At 41.7% G+C, this 15,580-nt stretch overlaps 1 protein-coding gene and 1 long non-coding RNA gene across 3 annotated transcripts in view; both read left to right on the plus strand.

The window, feature by feature from the left end:
- The window catches only part of LOC116978584 (protocadherin beta-7-like), a 189,498-nt gene that overhangs the window by 85,556 nt on the left and 88,362 nt on the right, over window positions 1-15,580 (plus strand). The window lies entirely within an intron of this gene.
- On the plus strand, window positions 370-14,673 carry LOC116978588. Its single transcript, XR_004413472.1, has 3 exons — window positions 370-568; window positions 7,927-7,933; window positions 14,664-14,673. It is a non-coding gene; the product is annotated as an uncharacterized LOC116978588 (long non-coding RNA).

Below are 15,580 nucleotides of genomic sequence, written 5' to 3' on the forward strand. Positions count from 1 at the left end.
TTTTTAAAACTATTCCGCTATTGTCAGCTTGCTTTTTGTGGGTGATTCCTGTTCATGAATTTGTTTGTACATTCCCTTATATAGATGTATAATATCATTTGGGGAATATATAGAGTAGATACCTAGAATCCTTTACCTCAGGTTGGGGATCAAGAACCAGCGGAATAGGTTTAAGGTGAGAGGGGAAAGACTTAATAGGAACCTCAGGGGCAACTTTTTCAACCAGATGGTGATAGGTATGTGGAACGAGTTGCCAGAGGGGGAAGTTAATGCAGGTCCTATAACAACATTTAAAAGACATTTGGACAGGTACATGGATAGGAACAGTTTTGAGGGATGTGGGCCAATACGACCAGGTGCGACTCGTGTAGATGGGACATCTTGGTCGGCATGGGCGTTAGGCTGATGGGCCCTTTTCCATACTGTGTCACTCTGACAACTCCAACTGGATGTTAAAAGTATTCCAATGCACTTTGGAATATCCTGTGCTCATGATGAGTGCTATATAAATGCAGGTCCTTCATTTATAGATCCTTTTTGAAAGTTACCATTGAATCTGATTCCAGTAGTCATTCAAGCATTGCCTTCCAGATCATAACATTTAAATTTCTCATCTCCCCACTGATTCCTTTAATATATTTATTCATAATGAACATTACATTAGAAAATAGGTTTAGAAACATTTATTAATTTATTCAATAACTAGTATTAAAGCCTGATTATTGATTGTTTTAGATATTAGATTTGCCAGAAGTATTTTGCCAAGTATCTCCCAAATGATTAAAAGGTTAACTAAAATAAGTGGATTCGATTTCAGTAGGAGAGCAGCATAAGACGAATCAGAGTTAAAAATTAATCTGAAAGTGACTATATAAATACTCATAAACTATAGAGATGAAGTCCAATTTAGATTTATACACAGTTTTTAAAAATTGCTTGTTCAGTTTTTCTTTGTACTGCAGTCAAAAGTGATTATTGTGAGCATGAATCATTATGATTAGAGCTTGGAATGGGTTAGTCATTGTTTTTTTTATCCTTGAGGAGAGGTTCAGTTGCAGCTCAGTTTAATGAGACAACAAATTTGTATTAGACCTCCGAGATTCCTAAATTAAATACATTTGAGCAGATTTATTCCAATTTCTGCACTCCATGCATTATCCTTAGATTAGATATAAAAGTTACATCTCATTCAGAAAGGGAGCTTGGCCATATGAAGAAAATTAACGAATGCAATTCCAATGCAACACCATATTCTTGTCTGAAATTGACCTTTAAGAATATTGTTGGGACACGATAATGAGAACTTTACATTCACCCTTCCCTATTTTCTTACTTTACTTTTGCATTGTTATCAGTAGTTCAATATGTTTCATTCCTCAGTGTCCTTTGGGGTGGAAAATTGGTGCAGCGGTAGAGTTGCTGCCCTACAGCGCCAAAGACCCAGGTTCGATCCTGACTATGGGTACTGTCTGTACGGAGTATGTACGTTCTCCTTGTGACTGCGTGGTTTTTTTGGTTTACTCCTACACTCCAAAGATGTACAGGTTTGTAGGTTGATTGGGTTTGGTAAAATTGTAAATAGTCCCTCGTGTATTGGATAATGCTAACATATGTGGAGATCACAAGTCAGTGGGGACTTTTGGCACTGTATTTCCAAAGTCTAAATAAAAGTCTGAAATCTCTTATGGGCCTGTCCAACAGGCGATTTTTCAGGCGACTACCCGTGACTGTTATGTTGCCGACAGTCGCCTGAAAAACCGGCGACTGGAACAGCGACTGTCAGAGTGGAACACACACACACACATCGCTTCCTTCACCAGCCCGTTATGCATGCGGGGGACAGGGCAAGCAGGGGGAGCGCTGTCAGAGTGAAATTCACACGGTGAATTCACAAAACCAATGTGATACAGACACGCACCGTGATGAACAGGAAGGTTGGCACTGTAATTAAGACGGTGAAAGCACAGTGTACGGGAAGGGTCACGTAAGTCCTTTAAAAGAGCAGGGCGGGGGGGGGGGGGGGGGGGGGGGAGGAAGGGGGAGGGGGAGGAAGGGGAGGAAAGGGGGAGAAGGAGTGGGGAGTGGGGACAACTTTTAAGAAGCCAGAGATACATGGCTGTGAAGCTAGGACATTAACATTACCGGTCGGTTATCCTTGGTTCTGTAAACTACTGCTTGCATTGTTTTTTCCCAATGAGCCTATGAAATTCACCGATCAGCACCGGCTACAACCTACGAGAACCTTCGACCTCCTGCCAACCCACTAGAACCACCTGGCGACTCACCTACGTCACGAGAATTCTCGCTACTCTCCATGGCGGCATCGTTCTGGTTGCCGCTAATTTTTCAAAATGTTGAAAAATTTGCGGCAACCATAATGAGGCCGCGACTAGTTCCCAGAATGCGGGAACTTCTCACATCCATGTAGGCGACTACCCGGCAACCACCCGTGAACATGTGGTGACCGCATCGTCTCCTACAGTTGCCTAAAGTCGCCTAAGTGGGACAGGCCCGTAACTCTGATAAACACAAAATTCATTATTTCATAATATACTTGGCTATTCAACCCAGTCATTGGCTCATATTGATTATTTGTCATCGTTTGATTTTGTTATTGGTTTATTATTTTCACGTGTATTGAGATACGGAAAAAAAAAAACTTTTCTTTGCGAGCTATCCAATCAAATAGCACTGTACAATCAAGCCATACACAAGTTCTACAGTTAGTTATAGTGTCGGAAATGCGGAAACAGGTCCTTCAGCCCATCCTGCCTGCATTTCGCCCATATCCCTCTCACCCTTTCCCATCCATGTACTTGTCCAAATTTATTTTAAATGTTGTTAAAATGCCTCAACTACCTCCTCTGACAGCTGGTTCCATATGCCCACCATCCTCTGTGGGGGGAAAAGCTACCCCTCAGGTTCCAATTAAATCTTTCCCCTCACACCTTAGATGTCCTTTGGTTCTTGATTCCCCTACGCTGGGTAAAAGACTCTGTGCATCTACCCTGTCTATTCCATGCATGATCATACACTTATAGAAAATCACCTCTCATCCTGATAGGACACAGAGAAAAATACCAATGCAGAATATATCGTATAACATTATAACATTCTATTTACAGAGAAATTGTTCCCGTCCATATTTTCCACCTTGTAGATAGTTACCCATCACCTTTCAACACTGAATGAAAGACAATTAAATTAGCACTGAAGATTTGAGATGACAACATGCCACAAGGGTATGACATATTATGTTCTTGAATCATTAATTTAAACCAACATAATGCATTATAGAATATCTATTCATCCGTATAAATACTATACTTTCTTCTGGAGTAACCAAAGATACCATCCAAATTATTACCATCAATTCTATAATGCTGAGTGTGCACTTTGCTATCAGTTGAAATTATAGATTGAAATGGGTTCCTGTATACAGCAATAAAACCAGCAAATAGATTTGCAAACTTTCTATTATGGGGGAGACAGGGAGGATGGAGCATGTTGTGGGTGTTTTTATCTAACAGGGTCTGTCAAAAATTCAGGTGGCATCGGAAATCAATAATAACTTCAAAAGTCAGTTGGATACAATTTGAAGAAATAAAACTGGGCTATGGGACAAACACAGAGGAATGCATCTAATCAGCTCTTTGGCTGACAGTGATAGAGTTCCACAAATCCATAACATTGCCAGCAAATCACGAGACCTTCTCAAATATTTTAATAATATCTTTAAAGTTTGATGAATTTTATATTTGGAAGAATTTATATTTTGCTGTAAATAGCTAAATATATTCTGGTTGTGTTTCTGGTGTTGCGAAAAAAGTTAGGCTGTGGGTCGAGCATCAAAAATATGTCTAGAAATCCATTTTCGTGAACCACGTCTCGGCACTACATGAAATTTTGCACAGATTTAGATGAAATATAATTGAGAAGGAAGTCATAACTCGTCAGTGCCAAAAGTTGCACATTAATTAAATAAACTAATTAGAAAATGAGATCGGAAAAGTAAGCGCCATCTAGTGTCCAATGCCCATATTACACCACGGGGAGCCTATTTCCGTGTTGCAGTCTATTTAAACTATATATTATTATACCATCTATATATGACGTGAATATGACTGTAATCATATATAATTATGTATAATTGTATTCTATAAAAATAATATAATGAATAAAATGGTGAGTTTTTTTTTGAATGAGACTGCCGCAGAGGTCCTCTTGATCCAGCCTAATTAATACGTCAGGGCAGTTCTTCAGGGTTCTCCTGTTTACTGAACCCCACTGACTGCCAGTGTGCAGAGTAGGGGTCACGGCCATAGTGGGACTGGGGCAGTGCCAGGCTGGGGGAAGGCTAAAGCAGGAAAATGCCCCCTAACCCTAACACGCCCCCCTCCCAGAGGCTGCCCAAGGCTGGAGCTGGAGCCGCTTTTGGACCGGCTGCTAGCTCCATACTGTGGCCCTGCAGCGCGTCCATCTCGGCCAGCATGCCCTTCTGGTGGTGAAGATGGAGGGGGGCAGCACTGCCTTGCACGTCGCCCGGGCCGCCTTCAGCACCCAGATAGCGCCGGCTCCATCAGACCGCCCGCTCGCTTGCTGCAACACTGGCCGGCCGGCCGACAGCCCGACTAACTCCTCGCAGCACTCACCGGAGGCCTGGCCCAACACTCACTGCCCTGCGGCCCAACCCTCACCTCCCGGCGGAGGCCCGGCCCAACCGTCACCTCCCGGAGGAGGCCCAGCCCAACGCTCACCTCCCGGAGGAGGCCCAGCCCAAGGCTCACCTTCTGGAGGAGGCCCGGCCCAACGCTCACCACCGATGGCCCGACTGGCAGATTGACAGACAAACAGACAGACTAACAGACTGACTGACAAACAGACTGACCCTAATCCTAACCCTAGCTCTACATTTGTTATTTATCATTTTTATTTACCAATTACACATTATAACATTATAAAGATAAATCAAATGAAAAACAAAATTATCAGCATGGTTAGTATTACCATTATCCTTGGAAACCTTGCTATTGCTATTGATGTAATGAGGAGGCAGCCATGATCCCAGCATCCTCGCTACCTAGCGACCATAAAACAAAGTGCGGGCTTGGCCAATTTGCGTCCAACCGCAATGTCAAACGTGCATTGATTGGACAATTACTACTCAGAAAATTTGAGTTTTTTCTCGTATTTCTTAAAAATGTGCAGGTTTTGTTCTTGACAAGTTTCAGGTATGATTTATATATTTTTACACAATATGTAAAAAATTCAGGTACAGTGTAGTTCTATGAGTTGGGTCACAAAACTAAACAAAAAAGTTCCTCGGCCCACAGCCTGAATTGAGACAAAATATTACCCTCCAATGGAAAACATTTATTAATTAGCTTGTATGTGTTGTCTTAAGTTTAATTCAGAGACACAGCATGGAAATCAACACCTTGACCCATCAAGTCCACGCTGACAGTCGATCACATGATTACAATAGTTCTATGCTATTCCACTTTCACATTAATTCCCTATACATTTAGGGGCAATTTTACAGAGGCCAATTAACCTACAAACACACACGTCTTTGGGATGTGTGAGGAGACGGGAGCGAGCGGAGGAAATCCATGCGGTCCCACGGAGTTTGTGAAAGCTCCACACAGACAACATCTGCTGTTTGACTTATATCGTAACATAATTAATGTTATCCAGTTAACCAATAACTATTTTCTAGTAATTTACTTTGAGTCATAGAATCATATTGTGTGGAAACAGGTCCTTCGATCCAACCTATCCGCACCGAATAACATGTCCCATCTTCATTGGTCCCACTTGCCTGCATTTGGGCCATATCCCTCAAAACCTGTCCTTTCCAAGCACCTGTCTAATTGCTTCTTAAATGCTGTGATAGTTCCTGCCACAACTACCTCCTCCTGCAACTTGTTCCATACACACCACCCTTTGCATGGAAAAGTCATCCCTCAGATTCCTATAAAATCTTTCTCCCTTCACCTTAAACCTGTGGTTCTCAATTCACCCGCTCTGGGCAAGAGACTCTATGCATCCACCCTACTTACAAACCAATGAAGCATAACTTGAAGAGTGATTTGTAAAGCCTTTAAGATTATGAGATTTAGATGTTAACTGGCATTTATAGGGGATGTTAACGTTTGGTGCTCCAGCACAAAAGAGTCACTAATTAAAACCATCAAGGGCATAAGGAAACCAATTAAGGCCATGTTTCCTTGGACAGAATAGCAGAGAACAAAAGGGCATAGATTAAGAATTGGAAGGTCATGAGGACATCTTGGTGAATGCACCAAGCACTCATCATCTGGTGCTCTTGACAGAATGGTGGAAGCTGATTCAATGGTGACTTTCAAAAGAGACTGGGAAGAAAGCAGCACAGGGTCACTGGATGACACCAGTGTCAAAAGGTTAAATTACAAAGGCATTGGTGTGGATTTCACATCCGCGTGACAAGGCTTCTGCCAGATTTGCTTGCATTTGGGTGTTTCTGCAATGAAATGTTTAGTTTAGTTCAGTTTAGTTTTGTTTTTTATTATTGTCACATATACTGAGTTACAATGACAAGCATTTTTGTTGCACGCTATCCAGTAAGACTATACATGATTGGCCCTGACCTCCCACCTTCCTCATTGAAGACCTTCAAACTATTTTTAATCAGATTTTACTGGACTTTATCTTGCAGTAAACATTGTTCCCTTTATCCTGTACCTGTACACAGTGGATAGATATATCATAATCATGTGTACTCTTTTCACACTGTGATAAAGTTGGGGAAATAAAATAACTAATATGATTATAAATAAAAAAGGAAGAACTGAAGGTATTGCAGAACAGTCCATCGATACTGTACTGTGCAGTGTAGAGCGGTATTGAAAGAACTTAGGGGTTAACAACCACAAAGGGAAACAGTAAAATACAACACAGGATCAGGTCCCCTCGGCCCACTCTATGTCTGTGCAAACTACGAATGCCAATTGCTACATTTGGTATCCTTCTATTCCCTGATGTCCATGTGCTCATCTAAATACGTAGCTCTTGAAGAATTCTATCTTATCTGCTTTTCCCACCTCTCCTGACAGTGTGTTCCTGACACCAACTACTCACTGTATTAAAAAAACTAGCCTCACAACTCTCCTATAAACTTTCCCCCTATCACCTTACATCAATGCCCTCAAGTATAGGACATTTCCACCCTGGGAAAATACTTCTGACTACCGACCCACTGCTCCCACAAGTTTCCATAGTTCTATTAGGCCATCCCCCAGCCTTTAACGCTCCTGAGAAAGCAATCCAAATTTGCCCAAAATTTCCTTTCAGCTAATCCACTCCAATCCGGGCAACATCCTGCTGAACCTCTTCTGCTCTCTCTCTAAGGTCAAAGGATCAAGGACACATTCTAGTCATAGAGTCATGCAGCATGGAAACAGATCCTTCAGCCTAGCATGCCCGTGCCAACCAAGGTGCCCCATCTACACCAGTCCCATTTGTTTGCATTTGGTCCATATCCCTTTAAACCTTTTCTATCTAAATATCTTTTAAATGTTGTTATAGTTTTTGCCTCAACTATCTCCTCTGACAGCTCGTTCCATGCATCCACCACCTTCCTATTAAAATTTTACCCTCTCACCTTAAACCTATGTCCTCCGATTCTTGATTCCCCTGCTCTAGGTAAGGGACTCTGTGCAAATACCCTGTCTATTCCCCCCTTGATCTTACACACCTCTATAAAATCATCCCTCATCCTCCAATACTCCAAGGAATCATGTTCTAGCCTGCCCAACTTCTCCCTGTAGCTCAGGCCATCATGTCCTGGCAACATTCTCATGAGGAGGTACTGCTGTCTCTGCGCCAGCATGGAAATATTTAGATTGATCTTTAAAATTATTTTGCAGTACTTCAGAAGGAACTCAGCCCATCAGTGAAATGATGTCCGAAATTATCTGTGATAGTACAGGAAAATAGTCAATAGAGAATCAACAGCGCATTTCATGCTTTAAATAAAAGGGGCTGATAATTTGCTATGCTTTGCTCCACTACCCAAGACATATTTCACCACCTATATATCTTACTCCTGCTGCCTACAAAATTCATTTTTGGAGTGTCAATCAGATCCGTATTTTCCAGAGTGCAAGCCTATGTTAAACGCTTCATCTGCTTGTCAAACATGGAAATTCCACTGAGGTTCGGCTTTGCACGCAGAACCTTGTTGGAGATCTGAACTGGTAAAAACATCTTAGTTTTGTAAATTTTTCTTTTGTACTGGGCTACACGACAGGGCAAATTATTATACCGTGATAACTTACAAAAAAATACAAAATAAACAGTGGTAAAAAATAAAAAAGGTAAATTGAACTTTGACGCACTGCATTCTGCTTTTAATGTGAATAAATAAATGTGTATTTATACTGTGGGGAGGCCCCTCTCTTTAGGGAAATGACTGGACAAAGTGCAAAGCTAAATTTATTAATGTTCCCAGTGCTTCAAATGCTTAAGAGGTGAATGTTTAATGAATATAATTTTGCCCTTCTCATCATAAAGCTATACTTTTCAGTTTTTGATGTTTCCATCTGGGAAATGAAGTGTTTAATTAATATAATAGGAATGCAATCTTGGTAGCATGGTGATTAAGGTATTGGACTAGTCACCAGAGGCCTTGACTATTTATCAAGAGTTGTGAGTTCAAATCCCACTTCAGCAAAGAGGTAATTTACATTTATGTCACAATGTTTAAGAAACATCTGTAAAGATACATGGGTAGGATGGGTTTGGAGGGATATGGGCCAAGTGCAGGCTGGTGGAACCAGTGTAGATGGAGCATGTTGGTCGGCGTTGGCAAGTTGGGCCGAAGGGCCTGTTTCCATGCTCCAATTATACTATGAGGTAATTGTTAACCGTTTTAGTGTTTATAAGATGTTGATTGTTGGTATCAGTTTGAGTGAGCATTAAATTTCAATTGGAATTGGGATATCATAGAACATAGAACAGTGCAGCACAAGAACAGGCCCTTTGAATAATATCTGTGCCGAACATGATGTCAACACCACCTGTTCTCTACCAGCATATAATCCATATCCCTCCATTCCCTGCATATCCATATGTCTATCCAAAAGTCTCTTAAAAGCCACTATCGTATCTTCCTCCACCACCGTCCCTGGCAATGCATTCCAAGTACTCACCGTACTCTGTGTAAAAAAACTTTTACTTTTCCTTTAAACTTTGTCCCTTTCACCTTAAAGCTATGCCTCTTAGTATTTGATTGTTCTATCCTGGGAAAATTCAATGAATGGTTCCTTGTATGTGAAACTGATGCATGGTCCCACCTTTTCTGGCAGAACATCACTATGAAATCAGCCCAGATTCCTTTTGAATAGGCATTTGTCCAAAACCAGTTACTGCAATGTGTTTCAACTCATTTAATAAAAGGTTTTTGAAGGAATTATAACATTGCATCTTAACAACAACATTTCTCTCATGCTTCCAACTTTGCTGCTTTTGATTTTATTAACCTGCATATCCCGTGTCATCTCTGCAGTGCACTTTATTTACTCTTGTCAGACCATTTGTGCTGAGTAGAAACAAGGAACTGAGATTGCTGGTTTACACAAAAGGACACAAAGTGCTGGAGTAACTCAGTGGGTCAGGCAGGATCTCTCAACAACATGGACTGTCGGGACCAGTCTGACTTTCACCTATCCATGCTCTCCAGAAATGCTGCCAGACCAGCAGAGTTACTCTAGCACTTTTTTTTTGGAGATACGTGTGGAAACACATCCATTTGATTTGGTTTGGAGTCACAGTTTGGAACCAGGCCCTTCGGTCCAACTTGCCCACACCGAACATCATGTCCCATCTACACTAGACCCACCTGCCTACATTTGGCCAATATCCCTCCCCTCCTGTCCTATCCACGTAACTATCCAATTATTTCTTAAATGTTGTGATAGTACCTGTCGCAACTACCTTCTCCGGCGGCTCATTCCATACACCCACCATCTTCAGGTTACTATGAAATCTTTCCCCCCGCATCTTAAACCTATGTCCGCTGGTTCTTGATTCACCTACTCTCTGGGCAAGAGACTGTGCTTCTACCCGATCTATTACCCGAGTCCACAAATGGGGGGCGTCGGGGAAAGTGGGGGGGAGGGGGTTGGAGAATGGGAGAAGGGAGGGAGAAGGGGATGTGAGTGGAGGGGGGAATGGAGACGGGGGAGAAGAGTGGACGGGGAGAAGGGAGGATGAGGGGGGAAGGGGTGAGAGGGGAACAGAGAAGGGTAGGGGGGAGTGGAGAAGGAGGGATGGAGGGGAGAGGGGAGTTCAGTCTACACTCACTGAAACCAACCCTGTGAAAAGTTATAGAGACGGTGATTGGATCTGGAAGCGGACCAATACGTCTATAAATAAAGCTGAACAACCCCGACATCTTTTAATTTGCAAAATTATTTTATTGTATTAATTTTAATATATTAATGTTAAAAATCCATGCATTGAAGGAAGAATATTTTACAGCCTATCTGCGGTCCCTGACCTCAACTCCAACCCTAACCCTAACCGGGCGTCACCCACAGGACAGCATATGTCAGTGTGTGACAGCGCACACGACACGATGAGACACCCAAATGTCGCCCCTGAATTTTGAACATTCCCGACAGGGAGACATCACGCATCACCTACGCGTCACTATATGCGTCACAGCGTGTCACACCCCGACCACGACGCGACAACCACTTTCCAGGCTGTCGCCGAAAATGTCGCCCAAGTGGGACAGGCCCTTAAGACTGCTTTGGCCCTCAGTACCTAGTAACATCCTTGTAAATCTTCTCTCCACCCTTTTTCAGCTTGCCAATATCTTTGCTATAACATGGTGCTCAGAGCTGAACACAGTACTCTAAATGCAGCCTCACCAACATTTTATATAACTAACATGACCTCCCAACTTATATACTCTGACTGATGAAGGCCAATGTGCCAAAAGCCTTTGGAGTCACGGTAAACAGCAAGAGTTTTATTTTTGTTCAAGCTGACTATTAAACGTATCCTTAAGTAAAATAAATCGTGCTTAATTTCAAACAGATGTAAATTTGGAACTATCTCAAGAAGTCATGCAAACAGTGTGTATCACCCTCAATCTCATCATGCCTAATGCAGATGAACACAAGACAGGCATGAAGCCTGTGGTCCCAGATAACTGGACAGCCACATAAGCCTTTGATCTTCTTGCTCAGGACTTATTTGTATAAACTGTATTTCCCTGCAAGCAAAATTCAAGAACAACAACTGTCTGGGTCTAAGATGATCAATAATCATCAATATGTTTCATTGATTGAGGACCTTAGTAGGAAATAAACTTCTGAGCATAACAGTAGGTTGCGTGTCACTGCTTTAATTTCATCAATAACCTGCAGCATTATCCTTCCCTTCAAATTATTCTCCTTTGTGCAGTTAGGTTGTGGTATAATTTAATGAGATTTTCCACTCAAGTAGAACTTCCATTCAATATGGATAAGGATTCTTTGAAAATAAGTTGGATAAGGATTCAATTACATAAAGGAGAAATCTGACCAAACAACAATCACAATAAATGCCACATATGTTCCAGGAATATATGTTATTTAAGCATGTGTTTATCGAGAACAGGATTGTTACTAAAGATAACATAGAGAAAGCAAAACTGGCCATCTGTAGAAACAAAGAACTGCGGATGCTAATTAATACACAAAAGGACACAAAGTGCTGGAGTAACTCCGCAGGTCAGGTAGCATCTCTGGAAAACATGGATTGGTGACATTTCTGGTTGAAACTGGCCATTTATTGGTTAAAATCTTAGGGAGTGATAACAAGCCAAAAGTTTAAGAGTAATGTGGCTGAAAATAAGCTACAGGCATGTCTCATTGTTGTATTCTGGAAAATTATTGCATTAATAACAGATGTATACAAAATATGGCATTTTTACGTGTAGTTTTTCATTATGGAATCCATCAAATGATAGCTTTTGTTGAAAGTATTTCCCTTTAGTGTTGTTTGCCATTGCATTGAAAGACATTTTATTAAAAATTTGATAAATGTTATTTAATGTCTGGCTTGGTGTTTTACCATTTCTACTAATGCCAGTTAAGAAAATGCTTTAATGGACACAAAGTGCTGGAGAAACTCAATGGGTCGGGCAGTATCTTTGGAGAATACCCTAAAGAAGAGTCTTGACCCGAAAGACCACCAATCAGTCTGAAGGTTCCCAACCCGAAAGGTTACCAATCCATGTTCTTAAGAGATGCTATCTGACTCACTAACCAGCATCTCTAGTTCCTTGTTTTTATATTAAGAAAATGCACTGCTTCTTATCTCCATGGTTCAAAGATGTATACTATAAATGCTACACTGTTCACACAGGGCAGGGAAAGCTTTGCAGACACAAGAGACTGCAGGTAGAACCTCGTGGGAGGAAATAGACAACAAAATTTCGGGTCAGAACCCTTCTTCAGTCTGAAACAGTACCTGTCTATTTCATCCCCAGAGGCTGCCTGATCCCTGAGTTCTTCCAGCACTTTGAATTTAGGGAAGCTTTGCTTTGGTTCTTAGCATGCAGATTCTGTTAAACTTGTTTTTACCCATCATCTAACAAGGATGAGGGGGCCCTCATTGAAACTTACCGAATAGTGAAAGGCGAGATGAAGTGCACGTGAAGAGGATGTTTCCATTAGTGAGAGAGTCGAGGGCCAGAGGACACAGCATCAGAATAAAACGACGTACCTTTAGAAAGGAAATTGATTATTACTGGTGTCAGGGGTTATGGGGAGAAGGCAGGAGAATGGATTGAGAGGGAAAGATAGATCAGCCATGATTGAATGGTGGAGTTGACTTGATGGGTTGAATGGCCTCATTCTCATCCTATAACTTATGAACATAAACATAAAATGAGTAGGAATTTCTATAGTCAGAAGGAGGTGATCCTGTGGAATTCATTGCCACAGATGGCTGTGGAGGCCAAGTAATTGGGTATTTTTAAGGCGAGATTGACAGATTCTTGATTACGAAGGGTGTCAAGGGTTGTGGGAGAAGGCAGGAGAATGGGGTTGAGACGGAAAGATAGATCACCCATGATTGAATGATGGAACAGACTAGATGGGCCGAATTGCCTTATTCTGCTGCTATGACATGAATTAATGCACACATTTTTGGAGCCAGTCTGTGTCTGACATGGCCAGTAATAAGGTTTTTCGCCATCAATTAAGTAGCCTGGTGGTGATTACTGTTTCAGCTCAGCATCTGAAGTAAAGTCAGTAAAGTGGCAGAGGTATGCTACTTGCTAACCTGCATATTACACATCTTCTCCACTCTTCCTTTTACATATTTATGTCTAATAGTTGGATAATCCATCACCACCCTTTTATCACTCCTGCCAAAATTGAATTTTACTCATCTATTAAAAACTGGAGGCAGGAAAATAATCTGGCAGCATGTGTAAATGCTGTAAGATTATGTTCTTATAGGACCTGTACAGCTTCAAATAAAATGTAACATGGATGAGTTTTACACAATATATTGCACATAGTTATATTATAGTGGACTGGATTAGAGGGTTTCAGCTACAGGAATAGGTTGAACAGACATGGATTGTTTTCTCTAGAATGTCACAGGTTGAGGGGAGATTTCATAAAAGTATATTAAATTATTAGAGGCGTAGATAGCACAGACAGGCAGAACCTTTTTCCGAGGGTGGAAATGTCCAACACTAGAGGGCATAGTTATAAGGTGAGAGAGGAATCTCACAGTCATGTAATCTGACAAGCTAAGTAGTGAACAAACTGGGGAATTTATCATAAAAAACAGATGCAGAGCCTTTCCTCCTTTCATGTCTTTTCAGGATATGCCAACGTGTTTTACAGCCAATAAATTCAATTTGGAATGCATTGTTGGTAACGTGGCAGTCAGTTTCCCACCAGTGATTTCACACCAGCTATTCCATAAGACCATTATGCAAAGGAGCAGAATTGGGCCATTCGGCCATCGAATATGCTTCTCCCCAATAACCTTTGACGCCCTTCCTCATCAAGAACCTATCAATCACCATTTTAAAAATGCCCAATGACTTGGCCTCCACCGCCGTCTGTTGCAATGAATTCCACAGATTCACCATTATCTGATTAAATAAATTCTTCCTTATCTCGTTTCTAAAGCTACATCCTTTCAACCCACCCTGTCCATGCTGGCTCCAGCTTGCTCTGCACCTGCTACATCGTAAGATCATTCGACATAAGAGCAGAATTGAGCCATTCAGTCCATTGAGTGTACTCCGCCATTCGATCATTGCAGATCTATTTGTCCCACTCAACCCCATTCTCCTGCATTCTTCCCGTAACCTTTGACACACTTACTAATCAAGAATCTTTCAATCTCTATTTAAAAAATGCTCAATTATGGCCTCCACGGCTGTCTGTGACAATGAATTCCACAGATTCACCAACCTACCCACTTCATTGGAGAGAAGTAGTAGTGAAAGTTGTTTTCGGTTATTTTTATTTCTGTTTAATGTATCCTTTTGATGCATTCTAGTAATTTCATCAACAATTTAAGCGCATTAATGCTTTGTACCTTTTGTTAGTTTTGAGTGTTTGTGAATGTGTGAAGCATTCAAAATAATTCATTTTCAATAGAACACAAAGTACAGGAGTAAACCAGCAGCTCTGAAAACATCTCTGGAGGTTATGGATTTCCAGAAATGCTCAAGTTAATGTAGCACTGTATGTTCTACTCAAGATTCCAGCATCTGCAAATCCTTGTGTCCACATTCATATTAATGAACAGTTTTACCAGTGGTAAATCATTGAGTAATGGAACACAGAAGCAGTCCCTCTAGCCCAACTCATTCATGCCAACAAAGATACCTACACGAGCTCATCCAGTCCAATAGTCTTTTCAATGTTGACACTAAAGTGGGTGGTATTGTAGATAACGAAGATGGTTGTCAAAAATTGCAGTAGGGCCTTAATCGGTTGGCTGAGGAATGGTTAATGGAGTACAGAGAAGAGCGGGGTGCTGCATTTTGTGAAGTCCCAGGGCAGGACCTACATGATGAATGGCAGGGATTTGGGGAGTGTTGTAGAGCAGAGGGATCTAGGAGTGCAGATAGATAGTTCCTTGAAAGAATCGACACAGGTAGATGGCGTGGTCAAGAAAGCATCTGGCATATTGGTCTTCATCAATCAGAGTATTGAGCATAGAAGTTGGGAGGTCATGTTACAGTTGTACAAGACATGGGCCGCGGAACCGAGGGGGGCTGGGGGGGCTGCAGCACCCCCACTTTTTTGGCTACTGTATGGGGTGGTCACTGGTCGGCGCAGACTAGGTAGGCCGAAGTGCAATCATTAGTGATCAACCGATTGCCCGCGGGATGGCGAGGCCACTGTTTGGTGTTTAAATGTTTATTGTACATGATTGCTTCACGTTGAGGATTTGGAGACCCATTCACAGTCACTCGCAGCTTCGCCGTTATCGCTACCTCGGACATTGACACAGACCGCTGTCCTTCAGATACAGAGCATCCTACCCACCCGTATCCCAGAGCCGGAGC

The sequence above is a fragment of the Amblyraja radiata genome, chromosome 11 (assembly GCF_010909765.2).
Source record: "Amblyraja radiata isolate CabotCenter1 chromosome 11, sAmbRad1.1.pri, whole genome shotgun sequence".
NCBI lineage: Eukaryota > Metazoa > Chordata > Chondrichthyes > Rajiformes > Rajidae > Amblyraja > Amblyraja radiata.